General features: G+C 41.4%; 1 long non-coding RNA gene across 1 annotated transcript; it reads right to left on the bottom strand.

Moving 5' to 3' along the window:
• Positions 1 to 1,369: 1,369 nt before the first annotated feature.
• On the bottom strand, positions 1,370 to 21,481 carry LOC138851991 (uncharacterized). Its single transcript, XR_011391522.1, has 2 exons — positions 21,286 to 21,481; positions 1,370 to 3,307 (listed from the first exon to the last, which is right to left on the bottom strand). It is a non-coding gene; the product is annotated as an uncharacterized lncRNA (long non-coding RNA).
• Positions 21,482 to 21,882: the final 401 nt, after the last annotated feature.

Raw genomic sequence — 21,882 nt, forward strand, 5'->3', positions numbered from 1 at the left:
AAAGGGCTGGCACTCTGAACATTCTTTGGCCCCATGGTGGCTTATTTCAGTTGCAATCAGTAAACAAGCACCAAAAATAATGAATGAATGCATGGAGTATTCCTAACCCAACGAGAGACAGACACAGACTGAGTGTCATATGCATGAGGAAGCACATCGCTGGTTGGTGGACGCGTCTCATACCAACAATTTCTGAGCGGATGACCGAAATCTGGGGGAAAATTTCACCGAAAAAAGTACTCAATTTCCGAATTGGCCGATTTCTGCACCTGCCAATAACCGGGGTTTCACTGTACTGTCATTGCACTCTATGTCATATCTTGTATACTTATTTATCCTCTTTTTCTTAAAATATGTGTTAGCTATAACCAAACCCCTGTCTATACAAAGTTCAATCAAATGCTCCCCATTATCATTCACACCTGGCACCCCAAAGTTACCTACCACACCCTCTCTAAATGTTTCTCCTACTTTAGCATTTAGGTCCCCTAACACAATTACTCTCTCCCTTGGCTCAAATGCTCCTACACACTCACTTAACATCTCCCAAAACCTCATTCTCTCCTCTACACTCATCTCTTCTCCAGGTGTATACACTTATTATGATCCACTTTTCATATCCAACCCTTATTTTAATCCACACAATCCTTGAATTTATACATTTATATTCCCTCTTCTCCTTCCATAACTGATCCTTCAACATAATTGCTACCCCTTCCTTAGCTCTAACTCTCTCAGATACTCCTGACTTAATCCCATTTATTTCTCCCCACTGAAACTCCCCTACCCCCTTCAGCTTTGTTTCGCTTTGGGCTAAGATATCCAACTTTTTTTCATTCATAACATCTGCAAACACTTCTTTCTTATCATTTGCACTACATCCATGCACATTTAAACATCATAATTTTATAAAGTTTTTCTTTTCTTTGTTTTTAGTAATTTATACAGAAGGGGCTACAAGCCCATTGCTCCCGGCATTTAGTTTCCTCTTACGATACACAAAGCTTACAGAGCAAGAAATTCTATTCCATTTTCCCATGGACATATGCAGAAATAAACAAGAATAAGAACTAGTAAGAAAATAGAAGAAAACCCAGAGGGGTTAGTATGTACAAGCAAATATATGCTTGTACATGCATGTTTAATGTGACCTTAATGTAAGTAGAAGTAACAAGACCTACTTGAAATCTTGCATGTTTGTGAGACAGAAAATAACACCAGCAATCCTACCATCATACAAATTAATCACACTTATTTGGTAGGACAGTAGTAACTCCCTGTCTACCAACCTACTACCTAAATGAAACACTGGTTTCATAAAAAATGAAGATTTTTTTTTCTCAGAGGTAATGGGTTAATAAAACTTGTCTTCTCTATGAACTTCTTAAATGATTTACATGACTGACATTTCATTAATATCTTTCACTCTGAACACTGATATTGTATATAACTTAACATAAACAATTTTATTTTAGCATGATGTATGTTTGTACAATGGAGTGTAACAATTTGGTGAACATACCAAAAGCCCTTTTATATTTAGAGCATTTTGGGCAAACTTAAGACTAACTTAAGAATAATAAGGCAATATAAGTGTTGTAATTGCACATATAGTGAGTTACAATGAATACTAGAAAGCTGAGTGGTATAGAGTGGAATGTTGTATATATTCTCATGTGTTTAAAACTAAAATATTCCTGATCCATTAAAGACTAACTCGTTTTATTTCCTGAATGCACTCGCATATGCGTTGCAAGATGGCCTTTTTGACTAAAACATTTAAGACATTCTGCACATTGAAATGGTTTATTTCCTGTATGTACTTGCATATGTCTCACAAGAGTGCCTCTTTCACTAAAACATTTCAGACACTCTGAACACTGAAATGGCTTATCTCCTGTGTGTACTCGCACATGTGTTACTAGGTGGCTTTTTATGCTAAAACATTTCAGACACTCTGAACACTGAAATGGTTTATCTAATGTATGTACTCGCATATGTGTTACAAGATGGCTTTTTTGGCTAAAACATTTCAAACACTCTGAACACTGAAATGGCTTATCTCCTGTGTGTACTCGCATATGTCTCACAAGATTGCCTCTTTCTCTAAAACATTTCAAACACTCTGAACACTGAAATGGCTTATCTCCTGTGTGTACTCGCATATGTGTTACAAGATGGCTTTTTACACTAAAACATTTCAGACACTCTGAACACTGAAATGGTTTATCTAATGTATGTACTCGCATATGTGTTACAAGATGGCTTTTTTGGCTAAAACATTTCAGACACTCTGAACAATGAAATGGTTTATTTCCTATGTGTATTTGCATATGTCTCACAAGATTGCCTCTTTCTCTAAAACATTTCAAACACTCTGAACACTGAAATGGCTTATCTCCTGTGTGTACTCGCATATGTCTCACAAGATAGCTTTTCTCATTAAAACATTTCAAACACTCTGAACATTGAAATGGTTTATTTCCTGTGTGTACTCGCATATGTGTTACAAGATGGCTTTTTACACTAAAACATTTCATACATTCTGAACACTGAAATGGTTTATCTCCTGTGTGTACTTGCATATGTCTCACAAGATTGCTTTTTTGACTGAAATATTTCAGACACTCTGAACACTGATATGGTTTATTTCCTTTAAGTTTTCTCATATTTTCAAGAGAAGGTATTTAATTTTAAAATATTTAAGTCATTCAGCAGTACTCTCATACATATTTAAAGATTTATATTTTGGTAAACTATTTTTGACACTAAAGACGCAGTTTTCATCATGAATGTATTCCCAGGTTATGATTTTATTTTAGGGAAATGTATTTCTAATTATGGGCCATAATAAAGTTTATTTTGTGTGTTTTAAAAGATTGCCATAATTTTTTTTTGTGCATAAAAAGACTAACATATGTTATAGAACTATGCAGATACACTGAAGAACATTTATTATTATTTTTTCTTAAGTTTAAACACATTTTTCTTCTGAAAATTCCTTACTACGTTATTAAAAACCTTGTTTTTTCCTATGAACTGCCATGCAGTTCTTTGACAGAATTCAATTTATGAAAACAAATTTATTTAATTAGAATACTTGGCCAGGTAAAAACTGATGAGTCACAAGTGTTGGTGTTGTTGCAATATTGGAGACAGTGTCTGGGAAGGTACAACCTGGTAGTGTTCCACAAAATACTTGTGTAATATCAGTTGTTGTTCAAGACACTTACACAGATGTTCCTTGAAGTACTGGAGATAAAGTGTCTACGAAAATACAGCCTCTGCTATACTTCCACAAACTCTTCTGAAACAGAAACATAAATCAGTATAGTACAATATTCTACCATTACCAACACAACATATTAAGCTAGAAAACAAATATGTTTGCATTATCATACATTTCAATAAGTAAAATTGTCAGCCATATTTATAAGGAGTAAAACAAAGTAAAGAATTTTTCAGTCATGGGAATAATAATATTAATAATATAATCAAACTAAGTGTTAACCCTTAAACGGTCCAAACAGATCGACGTTCAAATTCGTAGTGCTCCAAAAGTAGATCTGCTTTTTTTTTACACATTTTCAAATATAACAAAAAAAAAAATGTAGATAAAAGTTTTTTACACATTTTCAAATGTAAAACAAAAAAGAAGATCTACATTTTTTACATACTTTCAGATGTTGAAAAAACATATATATACGTTTGGACCGTTTAAGGGTTAAACCTACAAGAGTGATAGATCACTGCAGGGTGGATTGTGCTCGATAAGGGATATGCAAAAGTCAGAGACCAGTGTACAGCGGACCCACACATAACGTTGGCATCGCATAGCGTTAAATCCGCATAGCAATACATTTTATCACTAAAATTTTGCCTCGCATAGCGCTAAAAAATTCGCTCAACGCGATTCGTCCGAGGCGCGTCCATGCGGCCTGAGCCAGCCTCACTTGTTCTGCCAGTGGCATTGTTTACAAGCCAGCCTCCTCGGTAACATTCAAGCACAAAATCCAAAATCGGAACATTTCGTATTATTACAGCCTTTTTATAGTGATTTCACCTGAAAAACAAGTGACCATGGGCCCCAAGAAAGCTTCTAGTGCCAACCCTACAGGAATAAGGGTGAGAATTACTATGGAGATGAAGAAAGAGATCATTGCTAAGTATGAAAGTGGAGTGCGTGTCTCCGAGCTGGCCAGGTTGTATAGTAAACCCCAATCAACCATCGCTACTATTGTGTCCAAGAGAACGGCAATCAAGGAAGCTGTTCTTGCCAAAGGTTTAACTGTGCTTTCGAAACAGAGATCGCAAGTGATAGAAGATGTTGAGAGACTATTATTGGTGTGGATAAACGAAAAACAGATAGCAGGCGATAGCATGTCTCAAGCGATCATAAGTGAAAAGGCTAGGAAGTTGCACGAGGATTTAATTAGAAAAATGCCTGCAACTAGTTGTGATGTGAGTGAATTTAAGGCCAGCAAAGGTTGGTTTGAGAGATTTAAGAGGCGTAGTGGCATACATAGTGTGATAAGGCATGGTGAGGCTGCCAGTTCGGACCAAAAAGCAGCTGAAAAATATGTGCATGAATTCAAGGAGTACATAGACAGTGAAGGACTGAAACCTGAACAAGTGTTTAATTGTGACGAATCAGGCCTGTTTTGGAAGAAAATGCCAAGCAGGACCTACATTACTCAGGAGGAAAAGGCACTCCCAGGACATAAGCCTATGAAAGACAGGCTTACTCTTCTCATGTGTGCCAATGCTAGTGGTGATTGCAAAGCGAAGCCTTTATTAGTGTATCACTCTGAAACTCCCAGAGCGTTCAGGCAAAAGAATATCCTCAAGACTAATTTGTGTGTGCTGTGGAGGGCAAACAATAAGGCATGGGTTACTAGGGACATTTTCTATGACTGGTTACACCAAGCATTTGCCCCCGCTGTGAAAAATTACCTAACTGAAAAGAAATTAGACCTTAAGTGCCTCCTGGTGTTAGACAATGCCCCTGGTCATCCTACAGACTTGGCAGAGCAACTTTGTGGGGACATGAGCTTCAGTAAGGTGAAGTTTTTGCCTCCTAATACCACTCCTCTCCTGCAGCCCATGGACCAGCAGGTTATTGCAAACTTCAAAAAACTGTACACAAAAGCTCTGTTTAAAAGGTGCTTAGTAGTGACCTCAGAAACTCAATTGACTCTAAGAGAGTTTTGGAGAGATCACTTTAATATCCTCAATTGTGTAAACCTTATAGGTAAGGCTTGGGAGGGAGTGACAAAGAGGACCTTGAACTCTGCCTGGAAGAAACTGGTCAGAATGTGTAGACCAAAGGGATTTTGAAGGGTTTGAGGCTAACCCTGAGAGGAGTATGCCAGATGAGGAATCAATTGTGGCATTGGGGAAGTAGTTGGGGTTGGAGGTTAGTGGGGAGGATGTGGAAGAGTTGGTGGAGGAGGACAATGAAGAACTAACCACTGATGAGCTGCTAGATCAACTTCAACAGCAAGAGGCCACACCTGAGGAAATTGCTTCGGAGGAGGGGAGAGAGAAATTGAAGAAGTTGCCTACTTCAAAGATTAAGGAAATCTGTGCAAAGTGGCTTGAAGTGCAAACCTTCATGGATGAAAATCACCCTCAGACAGCTATTGCAAGCCGTGCTGGTGACTATTGCACTGACACTGTTGTGAAACACTTTAGGAAAGTCATAAAGGAACGAGAGGTACAGGCCACTATGGACAGATATGTTGTGCGACAGAAGTCCAGTGACTCTGAAGCTGGTCCTAGTGGCATTAAAAGAAGAAGGGAAGCAAACCCAGAAAAGGACTTGACACTTCAAGTCCTAATGGAAGGGGATTCCCCTTCTAAACACTAAAACCATCCAGTCTCCCATCCTCCCATCCCATCAATTATCACCACATCTTCAATAAAGGTAAGTGTCATGTAACTGTGCATGTTTTCTTAAGTTTGTGTGTATTAAAATTAATATTTCATGTGGTAAATTTTTTTTTTTTCATACTTTTGGGTGTCTTGCACGGATTAATTTGATTTCCATTATTTCTTATGGGGAAAATTAATTCACATAACGATAATTTCGCATAACATTGAGCTCTCAGGAACGGATTAATAGCGTTATGCGGGGGTCCACTGTATTGTAGGATTGTTGTAGTAGTGTTGTAGTAGTGTTGTAGTAGTGTTGTAGTAGTGTTGTAGAAGTGTTGTAGAAGTGTTGTAGAAGTGTTGTAGAAGTGTTGTAGAAGTGTTGTAGGAGTGTTCAAGATGTAGAGTTAAGGGCAGTAGGCAGTGTTGTAGGAGTGTTCAAGATGTGGAGTTAAGAGGGGTAGTAGACAGTGGCGTCGTAATTTCGGGCCGCCCCAGGTGACATCATTTAGGGGGTGACACCATAGAGCCTCTAAAGAAGGTAACACTAATGACCAAAACTGTGCTGCAGCAACATAAAAGAAAAATCCTTTGTTTCTATATAGCCTATTATAGGATTATAGAGTACAAATAGACCTCTATTGGAAAAATCATTGATTTTGATGATGTGATAGATAATCTTGCAGGATTGAAGGCAAGGAAATGAAATATCAGATTCATTGAGATGTTACCTGTACTCAACGTCAAAACGGAACTAGTGTTTTTCTTTATTTTTCAAGCTTTTTTTTTTCATTGTTGAAGATAAATAAATGTAGGATCCGTTGCCTGTACTCAAAGTGGTATTTGAGTTTATGTTTCCTCAATATTACTACAATTATTTATTTTATCATTAATAAACTTCTGTTTATGGCCCTTAACCCTTTGGGGGTTTCGGCCGTACTAGTACGGCTTACGCCCCAGGGTTTTTGACGTACTAGTATGCCTAAATTCTAGCACCCTCAAATCTAGTGAGAGAAAGCTGGTAGACCTACATATGAAAGAATGGGTCTATGTGGTCAGTGTGCGCAGTATAAAAAAAATCCTGCAGCACACAGTGCATAATGAGAGAAAAAAAACTTTGACCATGTTTTTGGAATAAAACAGCGACTTTGCACTGTATTTTCGTATGGTATTTATGGTTGTATTCTAGTTTTCCTGGTCTCATTTTATAAAATGGAAGACATATTACAGAAATTGAGATGATTTTGACTGGTTTTGCAATGAAAAGTACCTTGAAATTGACCTCAAATTAGCAGAAATGTTCAATTTTTATCAAAATTCAAAAGTAAACAAATCATGCCAAGCGTCCAATACACGTCAACTTGTGAGTCTAATATTCTTTCACAAGTGCGCTGATATTATTTATACCATTTCTACACTAATGCATAACAGTAAATCTTCTATTTTTTGTAAGAATAAAAATTCAAAGTGGAAAGCCAAAGAAATATAAGAGGGGCCTGGGGATGTGCCTGACGAACAGAGAACTTGTTATTTTAGTGCCAGGAATGTCTTTCTTGTTTATTCTGGACCCTATTCAGAAATTGGCATCTTTTGAAATTTGTGTGAAATTGGCAAAATTGCTAAATTCTGGCCACTTTATTGGATAGTTGAAATCAGTAAATGGGTGGTTTCTTGTACTCATTCGATAGAAAAAATAGAGTTCTAGCAAAATACATAATGATTTTTGTCAACTAGTACATTGGAATTGACCGAAAATAGGGCTCAAAGTGGGCAAAAATCGCCAATGCTTAAACATTGTCGAGACTGCTAAATTCACGAGAGCATCATTCCGTAAGTTTTCCATCAAATTTCATACTTTTGGTGTCATTATCATTGGGAAAAGATTCTCTATCTTTTCATAAGAAAAAATAATTTTTTTTTTTAAATTTTAGCGACCCTGAGAACAAGTCTCTGAGACTTGTAGGGTGGCCCGGTGGCCTGGTGGCTAAAGCTCCCGCTTCACACACGGAGGGCCCGGGTTCGATTCCCGGCGGGTGGAAACATTTCGACACGTTTCCTTACACCTGTTGTCCTGTTCACCTAGCAGCAAATAGGTACCTGGGTGTTAGTCGACTGGTGTGGGTCGCATCCTGGGGGACAAGATTAAGGACCCCAATGGAAATAAGTTAGACAGTCCTCGATGACGCACTGACTTTCTTGGGTTATCCTGGGTGGCTAACCCTCCGGGGTTAAAAATCCGAACGAAATCTTATCTTATCTTATCTTAGGGCCTGGTGACCCCCAAAGGATTAAACGTTCTCATTGCTAAACATTAGTTACTGGTCATGCAGCAGTGATGTAACTGAAGTTTACTCTCCCTATCCCCCCACTCTTGGATTTCATGGGGGTGATACCAAGATACCACCACGGGCGAGACCCAAGATTTCGCACCGGGTGACATCAACCTTAGCGAACGCCTCTGGTAGTAATCAGTGTTGTAGGAGTGTTCAAGAGGTAGAGTTAAGAAGAGTAGTAGGAAGTGTTGTAGGAGTGTTCAAGAGGTAGAGTTAAGAAGAGTAGTAGGAAGTGTTGTAGGAGTGTTCAAGATGCATAGTTAAGAAGGGAAGTAGGGAGTGTTATAGAATTAAGAAGGGTAGTAGGGAGTGTTGTAGTGTGTTCAAGATGTAGAGTTAAGAAGGATAGTAGGGAGTGTTGTAGGAGTATTCAAGATGCAGAGTTAAGAAGGGAAGCAGGGAGTGTTGTAGGAGTGTTCAAGATGTAGAGTTAAGAAGGATAGTAGGGAGTGTTGTTGGAGTGTTCACGATGTCGAGTTAAGAAGGATAGTAGGCAGTGTTATACGAGCTGTCAAGTTGTAGATTAAGAAGGGTAGTAGTGTAGACGAGAAGGGAAATAAGCACCTGCTTGTAATGGTAGATAACTTGACGCGGTACAGTGAATTAGTACCCATTCCTGATAAAACTGCCGAGACTGTTGCTAATGCTTTCCGTGAGCATGTGGTTCTCTGTCATACCTGCCCACATGTCCTTCTGTCAGACAATGGGTCTGAGCTCATAAACGCCATAATGCAGGATCTTTGCTCCAGATTTAACATTCGCCAAGTGCCAGTAGCTCCATGCCACCCAGCGAGTAATGATCTTGCTGAATGTACAAATCGCAAAGTCCTGGAGGTGCTCAGGGTAACCGTTAACCCAAGTTGTACTACATGGGATGAGGCTATCCCAGATGTTCAGTGTACATTAAACTCCTCCCTCAACAGCTCAATTGGTGAGACACCTCATTTCGCTTTGTATGGCTATGACAAGCGCTTACCGTACGAAATTCTGTTTGCTCCACCTCGACCTACTTATGACACCGATAACCCCAGTGTAGTAAAGATGCGGACAATGCAGCTTGTTTTCCAGCGGGTACGAGAGAACCTTATGAAAGCTACTGATAGGTTCACGTCTGAGCGCAATGCCCTCGCCGAGGAAAGCAAAGTGGAACCAGGTTGCAAAGTTATGTTGCTCAACCCAGTGCAGACCCCAGGTATGTACAAACTTGTCCCAAAATTTGTGGGTCCTTACCGTGTCCTCCGACAGCTCCATGGCAATAAGTTCGAGGCGAGGGAGATTGCTACTAGAACTATCAAAGAAGCCCACCTTGATCACATGAAATATGTGGACCATGTGCAGGCCGAACCAGAGCTGGAGTCGCGTGCATTGCCAATGCCACAATCAGACCAATGCTAGGGACAACCCGTCTACTTCTCCCACTACTACTGTTACTGATGACAGCCCAGTAAGGCTCCATACTTATGGCCTGCGACCCAAGACAACAGTACATTTCTGTGACATTGACCAACAGTCTGACTCCTACGCTAGTTATGCTAATTGTTTGCTTGCAGAAATGGGTATAAATGCACACACATTGTATAGTTAGTTGATAATGGAGTCAGGGTGGACAACATGTAAATATGTAAATAATTTTAGAAGGGTACCCAGAGCATAATGAATTCCATGGACATAGTATTATTGTAGGTATGTGCACCCAATATCTCTTTTAAAGCCTGTATTACGGTCAGGGCAGTGCTGCCCTCCGAGTCATATGACACCCCCTAGGAAATGCTACTGTCAGTCATTGTTTGCAGATGTGAGGGTGCAACAGCGTTCGTAGACGAGTAGTCAAGCCTGATGTTCAGCCCTGCGGACAACCTGAATATAGAAGATTTTAGCTCCAGTGCTGATGTCTCCGGACTCTCTCCTCAATGAAGCTGCACGGGCAAGCCAGTTTTCTCTTCTCCAGGATGGGAGATTTTTTTTTTTGCCTGTTGCATTTTACGTCCATCTTTGATTTACAAGTGAGCAAAAGCCAGTCCCTCTCTGGGGTAGCTAGTGTAAGTAATTCTTTTGCACCTACGGGCCCACCAGTATTGTCGGACGCGAGGTGCGTGGCCGAGCAAATGTAGACAGCCTGTACTGTCAGCACAGACAGCCTATGCTGTCTGCCAGCTTAGTTCATATTTCGCGGCATTAAAGTGCTGCCCTCTATAGGCTTACCCAGGTCGGTGGGATGCTGGGCCCATTCGCTCTCACTTCCCGGCTGACCGACTTGAGAGGTACAAGCGCTCCCCTCCATGGACTGGCTATCGGTCATTCCCTCACATTGCCCATTGTGTACTCACTCCTTTTCAATTAAAGCCAAACTAGTCCACGACCATATCATTGCTACCTACGCTACCTCCATCGGCACTAAACCGTTGTTCAACAGCAAGAACAGTAATAACAGTAGGGAGTGTTGTAGTTAAGAAGGGTAGCAGGTAGTGTTGTAGAAGTGTTGTAGAGTTAAGAAGGGTAGTAGGCAGTGTTGTAGGAGTGTTCAAGATGTAGAGTTAAGAAGGGTAGTAGGGAGTGTTGTTGGAATGTTCACGATGTAGAGTTAAGAAGGGTAGTAGGGAGTGTTGTAGGAGTGTTCATGATGTATAGTTAAGAAGGGTAGTAGGGAGTGTTGTAGGAGTGTTCATGATGTATAGTTAAGGAGGGTTGTAGGGAGTGTTTTAGTAGTGTTGTAAAGTTAAGAAGGGAAGTAGGCAGTGTTGTAGGAGTGCTGTAGAGTTAAGAATAGTAGTAGGGAGTGTTGTAGAAGTGTTCAACATGTAGACTTAAGAAAGGCAATCGGCAGTGTTGTAGGAGTGTTCAAGATGTAGAGCGTACAAAGAAATTTCACAGCACACATAAGTACGATAAGGCTCCTAAATTACCGGGAACAGTTGAAGGTCCTTGATCTGTATTCTCCAGAATGCAGGTGAGAGAGATACATGATAATATGGAAGGTCCTGGAGGGATTGGTACCAAACCTGTACACGAAAATCACTCCCTATGAAAGCAAAAGATTCAGCAGGAGATGCAACATTCCCCTGATGAAAATCAGGGGTGCCACAAGTATTCTGAGAGACAACACAATAAGTATCTGGGGCCCAAGACTATTCAACTGGCTCCCAGCATACATAAGGGGGGTTACCAATAGACTCCTAGCTGTCTTCAAGAAGGCACTGGACAGACACCTAAAATCAGTAACTGACCAACTGGGCTGTGGTTCATACGACAGTTTGCTGGTGGCTGGGAGTAACAGCTTGGTTGATCAGACCCCGATCCACCATGAGGCCTGGTCTCAGACCGAGCTGCGGGGGCGTTGACCCCTGAAACCCTCTCCAAGTAAACTCCAGGTAAGAAGAGTAGTAGGGAGTGTTGTAGGAGTGTTCAAGATGTAGAGTTAAGAAGTGTTGCATATGGAGGGGTTACAATGTTCCACTGATTAAATCTTGTGGAACCAGTTTGTATATTGGCTTTGTCTAGGGGAAAACTTCATACACAACAATGGTATTGAGCGGCAATGTAGCTGTGCTTACTCAATGAGTATTTCATTTGTTAACCTTCCTACTTTCTTGTGAGGATGACCAAAATTCCAGAGTAAAATTGCTATTTTTAATAGTATTAAACATAGAATAGATACTCATAATTTTATGAACTCTGATCTAATAAAGACCATGAAATTACTTATCTTTCCCTTAATACATAAAAGGAATGATTATATATAAATATGGTTATAGATGTAAGATTTTACCAGGAAAGCATAGATTCCAATGGTGAAGCTAGACAATCGTTATAAGGCGCATTAAATAATCAATACTTTACTGACAACTTGTAACAAAGTAAATTCTATCTATACTAGAAGTTTTGCCAATGTTCCCATGCAAGGGGTTGCAATAGGATTAGACGTCTAGAATACAGAGGCATAGACTGAGCAAGAGAGTACTAGAGGTGCTACTCGGGAGTGAGTGTGTGAACCTACTGCTTTTGTCAGCGACCAGTAATTCTCAAGTCAGGTTGGTCACATGGCAAAAGCTTCGACTCCAGCCGGCAGCATAACTAGCAGTCGGTCTTTTAACTAGTGATTCCAGTCTTTTAACTAGTGATTTCGCCTTTCAGCACCTTTTTTCGGCAAAAAATAGACTTATGGTTCATGATTATATTCGAGATTCCGCAGCAGTAAGGTACGCGTCCGGCCCTTCTCCCAGCGTCAGCCTGCAAACAAGGCCAGCTTCCCTCCCATGCCACAGTCAGTGTGGCATTGTTTATGGGCGAGAGACCATCACCTCACGTGTTCATTAGATATTTTGCAACTGCTAAGTAAGCCACCATACGCCCAAAGAAAGCTTCTAGTGCCAGCCCTTTGGTAAAGGGCTGAGAGAGAGGGGAGAATGTGCCTTCTTCAGTGATTCTACGATATGTTATGATACTAAAGCAGCAGGAGTCGATAAAAGCTATAGTGCCAGCCAGTGATAAAGTGTAGCATTAATAGTGTAGCAAGTAAGTTAAGCCATTAATCTATAGGAAAATGACAACACAAAACTTAGCTCCTCCATTGTTGTTTGAGGTATATGGGATGACTGACTAACACTTCCATCTCTGCTGCCACAATTCACCACCACTATGTAAGGCTTATCTTTCAGTGGCCCTTATACACCCAAAAATAACAACGCAACAGCCCTTGTGACCTACGTAATGATATATTTTATTCATTCTAGAGTATATATCATGTTTCTATGTTATTAATATTGTTTATTATGTCATATTAGATGAATTGTGATAGATAAATAAACCATAGAGTTGATATTAGTGTCATATTGAAGGAATTTCTTGTCTTGTCTCCAAAGACACTCCTGCCGCCACCACAATTCCTAACATACGTAATGACATTTTATTCATACACTAACAAGAGTCTTCAATAAAGGTAAGTGTAATGTTATTATTGTTTTATACTTGATGTCTCATTGTTTTCTGTATGTACTGTAAATCTATATTTAATGTAAAAAAAAATATTTTTTGTTAATACTCTTGGTCTGGAATGGATTAATTGGATTTCCATTATTTCTTATGGAGAAAATGGATTCGCCAATCATGAATTTCGGTTTTCAGAGGACTCTCTGGAACGGATTAATCACAAAACTTGGTGGTCCATTGCATATATATCTATATACAGTGGACCCTCAGTTAACGATATTAATCTGTTCCAGAGAGCTTGTCCTTAACCGATTTTATCGTTATCCGATTTAATTTTTCCCATAAGAAATAATGGAAATCAATTAATCCGTTCCTGCTGTCAGGAGGCATGACAGAATAGTACTTCAATATGACACTATTATCAACTCTACGGCTTATTTATCTATCACAATTCATCTAATGTAACATAATAAACAATATTAATAACATAGAAACATTATATATACTCTAGAATGAATAAAATATGTCATAATGTATGAGAGGAGTAAGTGTTGGTGGTGTTGTTGTTGGGTTTATAAGGGCCACTGAGAGAAGCTGTACATATTAGTGGTGGAGGAGACTTCTGCCACCACACTATCCACAAACAATATACAGTGGAACCTCAAAAATCGCTTATAGAACTCTTCGAAAATCAACCGTTTTTCTCAAACCAACTTTGTCCCCATTATTGAACTCGTCCCTTTTTTCAAACCGCTGGGTACCAGACTTGTCCGCCAGCCAGCTTTGTCCGTGTCCCTGCACAGGTGCCGTAAGCCAGTCTGGCTTTGTTGATGCTTGAGTGAACACTAACCTACGGTCTCATTCAAACATTTTACAATTAATTCATTGTGTGTAGTGCTTGTGGGACTATGAAATAAGCTACCATGGGCCCAAAGAAACTTGCTAGTGGTACCCATATGGTAAAGAAAGTGAGAAACACCATAGATGTGAAGTGAGTGGCGAGGATGTGGAAGAGTTGGTGGAGGACCACAGGGAAGAGCTAACCAATGAAGTGCTGGAAGAGCTTCATCTGGAACAGTATCAGCCCACAGCTCAGGAACTTGCTTCAGAGGAGGAGGAAGAGGGAGTGGATGAGGTGCCTTCTTCAAAGATTAAGGAGATTTGCGCCAAGTGGAATGATGTCCAAATGTTTGTGGAGAAGTACCACCCTGAGCAAGCTGAAACAAGCCATCTTTGCAACAAGTTCAGTGACAGAACCATGTCCCATTTTAGGGAAATCTTAGAGGTGCCAGAAACAGAGGACTGTGGACAGTTATTTTGTGAGACAGGGGTCCAGTGACTCTCAAGCTGGTCCTAGTGGCATTAAAAGACAGAGAAGGGAAGTAACCTCAGAGAGGGCTTTGATACCTTAAGTCCTTATGGAGGGGGATTCCCCTTCCAAACACTAACCCCAACTCCCTCTCTCCTCCTTCCTATCTTCCAGATGCCATCACCAATCTTCAATAAAGGTAAGTAAAATGTTATTTTATATGTTTATTTAAATTTATTAATAATTGTACACTATATTTGTAGTGTGTTTATAAAACTATAATGTAACACTATCTATAAAATGTATTTTTTTGCGAATATTTTTTGGGTTTCTGGAATGGATTAATTGTATTTCCATTATTTCTTATCGGAAATAATGCTTCACCTTTCAAACTTTTTGAGTCTAGAACTAGCTCCTGGAATGGATTAAGTTCAAAATTTGAGGTTCCACTGTAGGCATCTTTTGAAATGTGTGAAATTGGCCAAAATGCCAATTTCTGACCACTTTATTAGGTAGATGAATTTGGTAAATGAGAGAAAAATTCTCCATCATTTCACAAGAAATTTTTTTTTTCTTTTTGACACTGAGAGTGAGTTCAAGATCAAGGGTCTTGATCGTGCAAGAGTTAATGGCTAAACAGGAAGAAAAAACTTTGATCCAATGAAGAGGAGCACAGTGTGGCTCTCCCATCTCTTGGATTAACCCTTAAACTATCCACACGTAGATCTACGTTCATGAGTGTAGTGCTCCGAATGTAGATCTACATTCGATTTTACATGCTTTCTTATGGGACAAAAAACAAAGATCTAAGTGCAGAGCGCTACACAGGTGAACGTAAATTTACGTGTGGACAGTTGGTACCCCCAAATTCAAGCAGAAATTATTTAATATATGGTGTCCCATTGCCTGGTAGACAACACTCTGGCCTCACACACTGAGTGTCAATGATTCAATCCCTGGCACAGGTGGACACATTGGGTGTTTCCTTGCATTGCTGTGACTGGTGTGGGTGTCATCCTGGGGACAAGACTGAAAGACGATAATGGAAATAAGGCAAGACAGTCCTGGATGACACTGACTTTCTTGGGTTATCCAGGGTGGATAACACTCACTGCCCTGAATTATCCTGAGAGGATAATGCTAACCTGGGTTATTCTGGGTGCATAATACACACTACCCTGGGTTACCCTTGGTGGATAACACTTACTACTCTGGGTTATCCTGGGTGGATAACACTACACTGGGTTATCCTGGGTGGATAACACTCACTACCCTGGGTTATCTTGGGTGACTAACACTTAATAAGCTGGCTTATCCTGGGTGGATAACATTACCCTGGGTTATCCTAGGTGGATAACACTGCACAAATTTCATTCCCACATCCAGCATATACCCAAGAAAATTTGGATATAACCCTTTCACTGTTGGTGCCGTATAGGTACACCTTATGAGCCAGTGTTGGTGATGTATTAATACACCAAAATTCTAGCAGCCCCAAGTCTAGCGGGAGAAAGCTGGTAGACTTACATGTGAGAATCACTCTGCGTGGTCAGTGTGTGCAGTATAAAAAATCGGGGAAGCCACAGTTCTTTGTGGGAGTGCTAATTCAGTATGCCTTGGTCACTCCATGGCAAATTGAAACTTTTCCACTCCCATGTGATAGTTCTAACACAAACTGAAGTGTCAGTGAAGATGAATCTCATGGTTTTAAGGAGTTTATGACTGAAAGTAGTGCCCAAGTTACCAGAAATGGTAATGAAAACTTAGACCATTATCAACCTTCCACCTTCTACCAAACAAGTCAAAGTGACTTATTTCCATGTGGGTGATGGGGAAGGCAGCATGGTTGGTGGGAAAAACAGTGTGGGTAGTGGGGCAGGCAGCGGAGGTAGTGGGGAAAACAGCGTCGGTGGTGGGGAAGGCAGTGGGGGTTTGTGTAAACATGATTTGTAAACAATATAATAATAATGTGCGGTTATGTTGTTGCATACAATGAGTGGATATATATACATTATGCATTATATTGGTCTCAGAGGCCACAAAAGTTACTTGAAAAAATAAAATAGTAGAAAATTAAAGAAAAACATAGAATAAAAGTAAAAATAATAATACTGTATTACCGAGTGAGTGGCAGTCAACTTCTCGCCTCTATCTTGATAACTACTGATCGCAAAAAAAAAAAAAAAAATCTTTTAAAACAATCAGAAAAATATTCTTAAGATTTTGGTAAGAATTTTTTTGTTTTTCAAAAATTTTTTGACATTGAGAGCAGGTTTGTGACCAGAGGTCTCGACAGTTAAAGGGTTAAACTTCACCTTGATAGTTACAACAGAAAACACAGTCACAATACAAGGCATAAAGCACTCTCGACATCCCTCGTCTCAGTCTCACACTATGCAAAAATGCAATGCATATAAAGGGCCTGAAGATTTGGAATTCACTACCTGAACAGGTAAAGGATCCCCTGACTACTTACAAATTTAGGACTTTGCTTAAAAATCATCTTATCTTTCAGTACTAACCAATGTAAAGAGAACCTTCATGGCACACATAACTATGATAAAACACCTCGGTTACTGGGAACTGCTGAAGTTCCTCAACCTGTACTCCCTAGAAAGCAGGCTGGAGAGATACATGATCATATACACTTGGAAAAATCCTAGAGGGATTAGTACCAAAACTGCACACAAAAATCACTTCCTATGAAAGCAGAAAACTTGGCAGACGATGAAACATTTTCCCAATGAAAAGCATGGGTACCACTAGCACGATATGAGACAACACAATAAGTGTCAGGGGCCCAAGCCTGTTCAACTACCTCCCAGCATACATAAGGGGGATTACCAACAGACCCCTGGCTTTCTTCCAGAAGGCACTGGACAGGCACCTAAAGTCAGTACCTGACCAGCTGGGCTGTGGTTCGTACATCGCGTTGCATGCAGCCAACAGTAACAGCCTAGTTGACCCGACCCTAATCCACCGTGAAGCCTGGTCACATATTGGGCTGTGGGGGCAATGACCTCTGAAACACTCTCCAGGTATATTCCAGGTATAACCAAACCAACCAAAACGACTTTTAATCAGTTATTTTACGACCTCTAGTCTATTAAACATCTGTCAGTCCGCGAAATATTACTGTTTGAACCAATATTTGTAATATTGTTTTTATTATGTACAACTTCAAGATTATTATTCTTATAAACCTTCACATTGCCTACCTCACATTAATATTAAGATTAAACAAAGATTTTAATAAAAAAAAAAAATTAACCACTCATATCATGTCTAGAATTAAGTAGATATATGTACTAGGACTAGTCTACCAAAAATGTCCCCGGCATGATAATGACTTTCTTTGTGCTTACTACACCAAAACTGTAATTACACATTGTAACCTTTACAAAGACGTAAAATCTTTAACTCTTTCTCTGTCTTTTATCTACCCTGGGTTATCCTGGGTGGATAACACTCACCACTCTGGGTTATCCAGGTGGATAATGCTACCCTGGGTTATCCTAGGGGGCTAACACTCACTACCCTGGGTTATCCTGGGTGGAAAACACGACCCTGGGTTATCCTGGGTGAATAACACTCACTACCCTAGGCTAGCTTGGGAGGGAAACACTACCAAGGGTTATCCTAAATGGATAAGTCACTACCCTGGGTTATCATGGGTGGATAACACTATTCTGGGTTATCCAGGGTGGATAACACTACCCTGGGTTATCATGGGTGGATAACACTATTCTGGGTTATCCAGGGTGGATAACACTACCCTGGGTTATCCAGGGTGGATAACACTACCCTGGGTTATCCAGGGTGGATAACACTACCCTGGGTTATCCAGGGTGCATAACACTACCCTGGGTTATCATGGGTGGATAACACTATCCTGGGTTATCCAGGGTGGATAACACTACCCTGGGTTATCCAGGGTGGATAACACTACCCTGGGTTATCCTGAGTATATAACACTGCCCTGCATTATCCTGGATTGATAACACTACTCTGGTTTATCCTGGGTGGACAAAACTACCATGAGTTATCCAGGGTGGATAACACTACCCTGGGTTATCAAGGGTGGATAACTCTTCTGGTTTATCCAGGGTGGATAACATTACCCTGGGTTATCCTGGGTTGATAACACTATTCTGGGTTATCCAGGGTGGATAACACTACCCTGGGTTATCCAGGGTGGATAACACTACCCTGGGTTATCCAGGGTGGATAACACTGCCCTGGGTTATCCCGGGTGGATAACACTGCCTTGGGTTATCCAGGGTGGATAACACTACCCTGGGTTATCCAGGGCGGATACTACCCTGGGTTATCCAGGGTGGATAACACTACCCTGGGTTATCCAGGGTGGATAACACTGCCCTGGGTTATCCAGGGTGGATAACACTGCCCTGGGTTATCCAGGGTGGATAACACTGCCCCGGGTTATCCAGGGTGGATAACACTGCCCCGGGTTATCCAGGGTGGATAACACTGTCCCGGGTTATCCAGGGTGGATAACACTGCCCCGGGTTATCCAGGGTGGATAACACTGCCCCGGGTTATCCAGGTGGATAACACTGCCCTGGGTTATCCAGGGTGGATAACATTGCCCTGGGTTATCCAGGGTGGATAACACTGCCCTGGGTTATCCAGGGTGGATAACACTGCCCCGGGTTATCCAGGGTGGATAACACTGCCCCGGGTTATCCAGGGTGGATAACACTGCCCTGGGTTATCCAGGGTGGATAACACTGCCCTGGGTTATCCAGGGTGGATAACACTACCCTGGGTTATCCAGGGTGGATAACACTACCCTGGGTTATCCAGGGTGGATAGCACTACCCTGGGTTATCCAGGGTGGATAACACTACCCTGGGTTATCCAGGGTGGATAACACTGCCCTGGGTTATCCAGGGTGGATAACACTGCCCTGGGTTATCCAGGGTGGATAACACTACCCTGGGTTATCCAGGGTGGATAACACTATCCTGGGTTATCCAGGGTGGATAACACTACCCTGGGTTATCCAGGGTGGATAACACTACCCTGGATTATCCAGGGTGGATAACACTGCCCTGGGTTATCCAGAGTGGATAACACTGCCCTGGGTTATCCAGGGTGGATAACACTGCCCTGGGTTATCCAGGGTGGATAACATTACCCTGGGTTATCCAGGGTGGATAACACTACCCTGGGTTATCCAGGGTGGATAACACTACCCTGGGTTATACAGGGTGGATAACACTACCCTGGGTTATCCAGGGTGGATAACACTGCCCTGGGTTATCCAGGGTGGATAACACTGCCCTGGGTTATCCAGGGTGGATAACACTGCCCTGGGTTATCCAGGGTGGCTAACACTGCCCTGGGTTATCCAGGGTGGATAACACTACCCTGGGTTATCCAGGGTGGATAACACAACCCTGGGTTATCCAGGGTGGATAGCACTACCCTGGGTTATCCAGGGTGGATAACACTACCCTGGGTTATCCAGGGTGGATAACACTACCCTGGGTAATCCAGGGTGGATAACACTACCCTGGGTTATCCAGGGTGAATAACACTACCCTGGGCTATCCAGGGTGGATAACACTACCCTGGGTTATCCAGGGTGGACAACACTGCCCTGGGTTATCCATGGTGGATAACACTACCCTGGGTTTTCCAGGGTGGATAACACTATCCTGGGTGGATAACACTACCCTGGGTTATCCAGGGTGGATAACACTATCCTGGGTGGATAACACTACCCTGGGTTATCCAGGGTGGATAACACTACCCTGGGTTATCCAGGGTGGATAACACTGCCCTGGGTTATTCAGGGTGGATAACACTGCCCTGGGTTATCCAGGGTGGATAACACTGCCCTGGGTTATCCAGGGTGGATAACATTACCCTGATTTATCCAGGGTGGATAACACTACCCTGGATTATCCAGGGTAGCTAACACTACCCTGGGTTATACATGTGGGTAACACTACCCTGGGTTATCCAGGGTGGATAACACTACCCTGGGTTATCCAGGGTGGATAACACTACCCTGGGTTATCCTGGGTGGATAACACTACCCTGGGTTATCCTGGGTGGATAACACTGCCCTGGGTTATCCAGGGTGGATAACACTGCCCTGGGTTATCCAGGGTGGATAACACTGCCCTGGGTTATCCAGGGTGGATAACATTACCCTGGGTTATCCAGGGTGGATAATATTACCCTGGGTTATCCAGGGTGGATAACACTACCCTGGGTTATCCAGGGTAGATAACACTACCCTGGGTTATACAGGGTGGATAACACTACCCTGGGTTATACAGGGTGGATAACACTACCCTGGGTTATCCAGGGCGGATAACACTACCCTGGGTTATACAGGGTGGATAACACTACCCTGGGTTATCCAGGGTGGATAACACTACCCTAGGTTATCCAGGGTGGATAACACTACCCTGGGTTATCCAGGGTGGATAACACTACCCTGGGTTATCCAGGGTGGATAACACTACCCTGGGTTATCCAGGGTGGATAACACTACCCTGGGTTATCCAGGGTGGATAACACTACCCTGGGTTATCCAGGGTGGATAACACTGCCCTGGGTTATCCAGGGTGGATAACACTGCCCTGGGTTATCCAGGGTGGATAAGCCTCCGGTGTTAAAAATATAAATCCTTATCTAATCTTAAAGGAACATTCTGGGGTTAAATCCGGTTGATGTGAAGCAGAGGAGGACACCTCCGTCTCCTCGGAGCAAGACACTATCACGGGCATCGCTACCCAACTCTAGATGGCATGAAAGGTGTCAAAGAGAGAGAAAATAAGGGTCAAAATGAGGCGGAAATCAGACCTGAACGACACCATACGTTGTTCACTGACTTTGTTGTTGTTGGGCTGAGAGGTTGAGGGAATAGAGGAACCGAGAGTTGATTACCGTCATATGTTTATTTCAATCCTTATTTATTTATTTATTTATTTGAACATGATACACAGAAGTACAAGGAAATACAGTGGTTAAGTGTAACATGCCAAAGCCCCTTGTATGCAGAGCATTATGGGCAGGCTTAAAATTAACTTAAGATTAACTAAGCAATGATATATTCAGTGGTAAACATTGTTGTAAACAGTTAACAGTTAAGCACAAATGAGTATTTCAAAGACAGGTCATATGGTCTTTTATTGTGTTGTTGAGCATTCAGTAGAATGGAGTATTCTGTTAGGTAATGTAATTAAAAATAACAAAGTTTGATTGGGTCACAGGTTAAACCTTTATGAGATACAATTATTCAGTATTTATTTGGTTGTGGGTGAGTAAATGATTTTTAAGAAGAGACTTGAATTTATAAACAGACAGTGTTTCTTTTATATTTACAGGTAGTGAATTACAGATTTTTGGGCCTTTTATGTGCACTGAGATTCTGCATAGTGTGAGATGGACACGAGGAAT

The sequence above is a fragment of the Cherax quadricarinatus genome, unplaced genomic scaffold (genome assembly GCF_038502225.1).
Source record: "Cherax quadricarinatus isolate ZL_2023a unplaced genomic scaffold, ASM3850222v1 Contig3252, whole genome shotgun sequence".
Classification (NCBI taxonomy): domain Eukaryota; kingdom Metazoa; phylum Arthropoda; class Malacostraca; order Decapoda; family Parastacidae; genus Cherax; species Cherax quadricarinatus.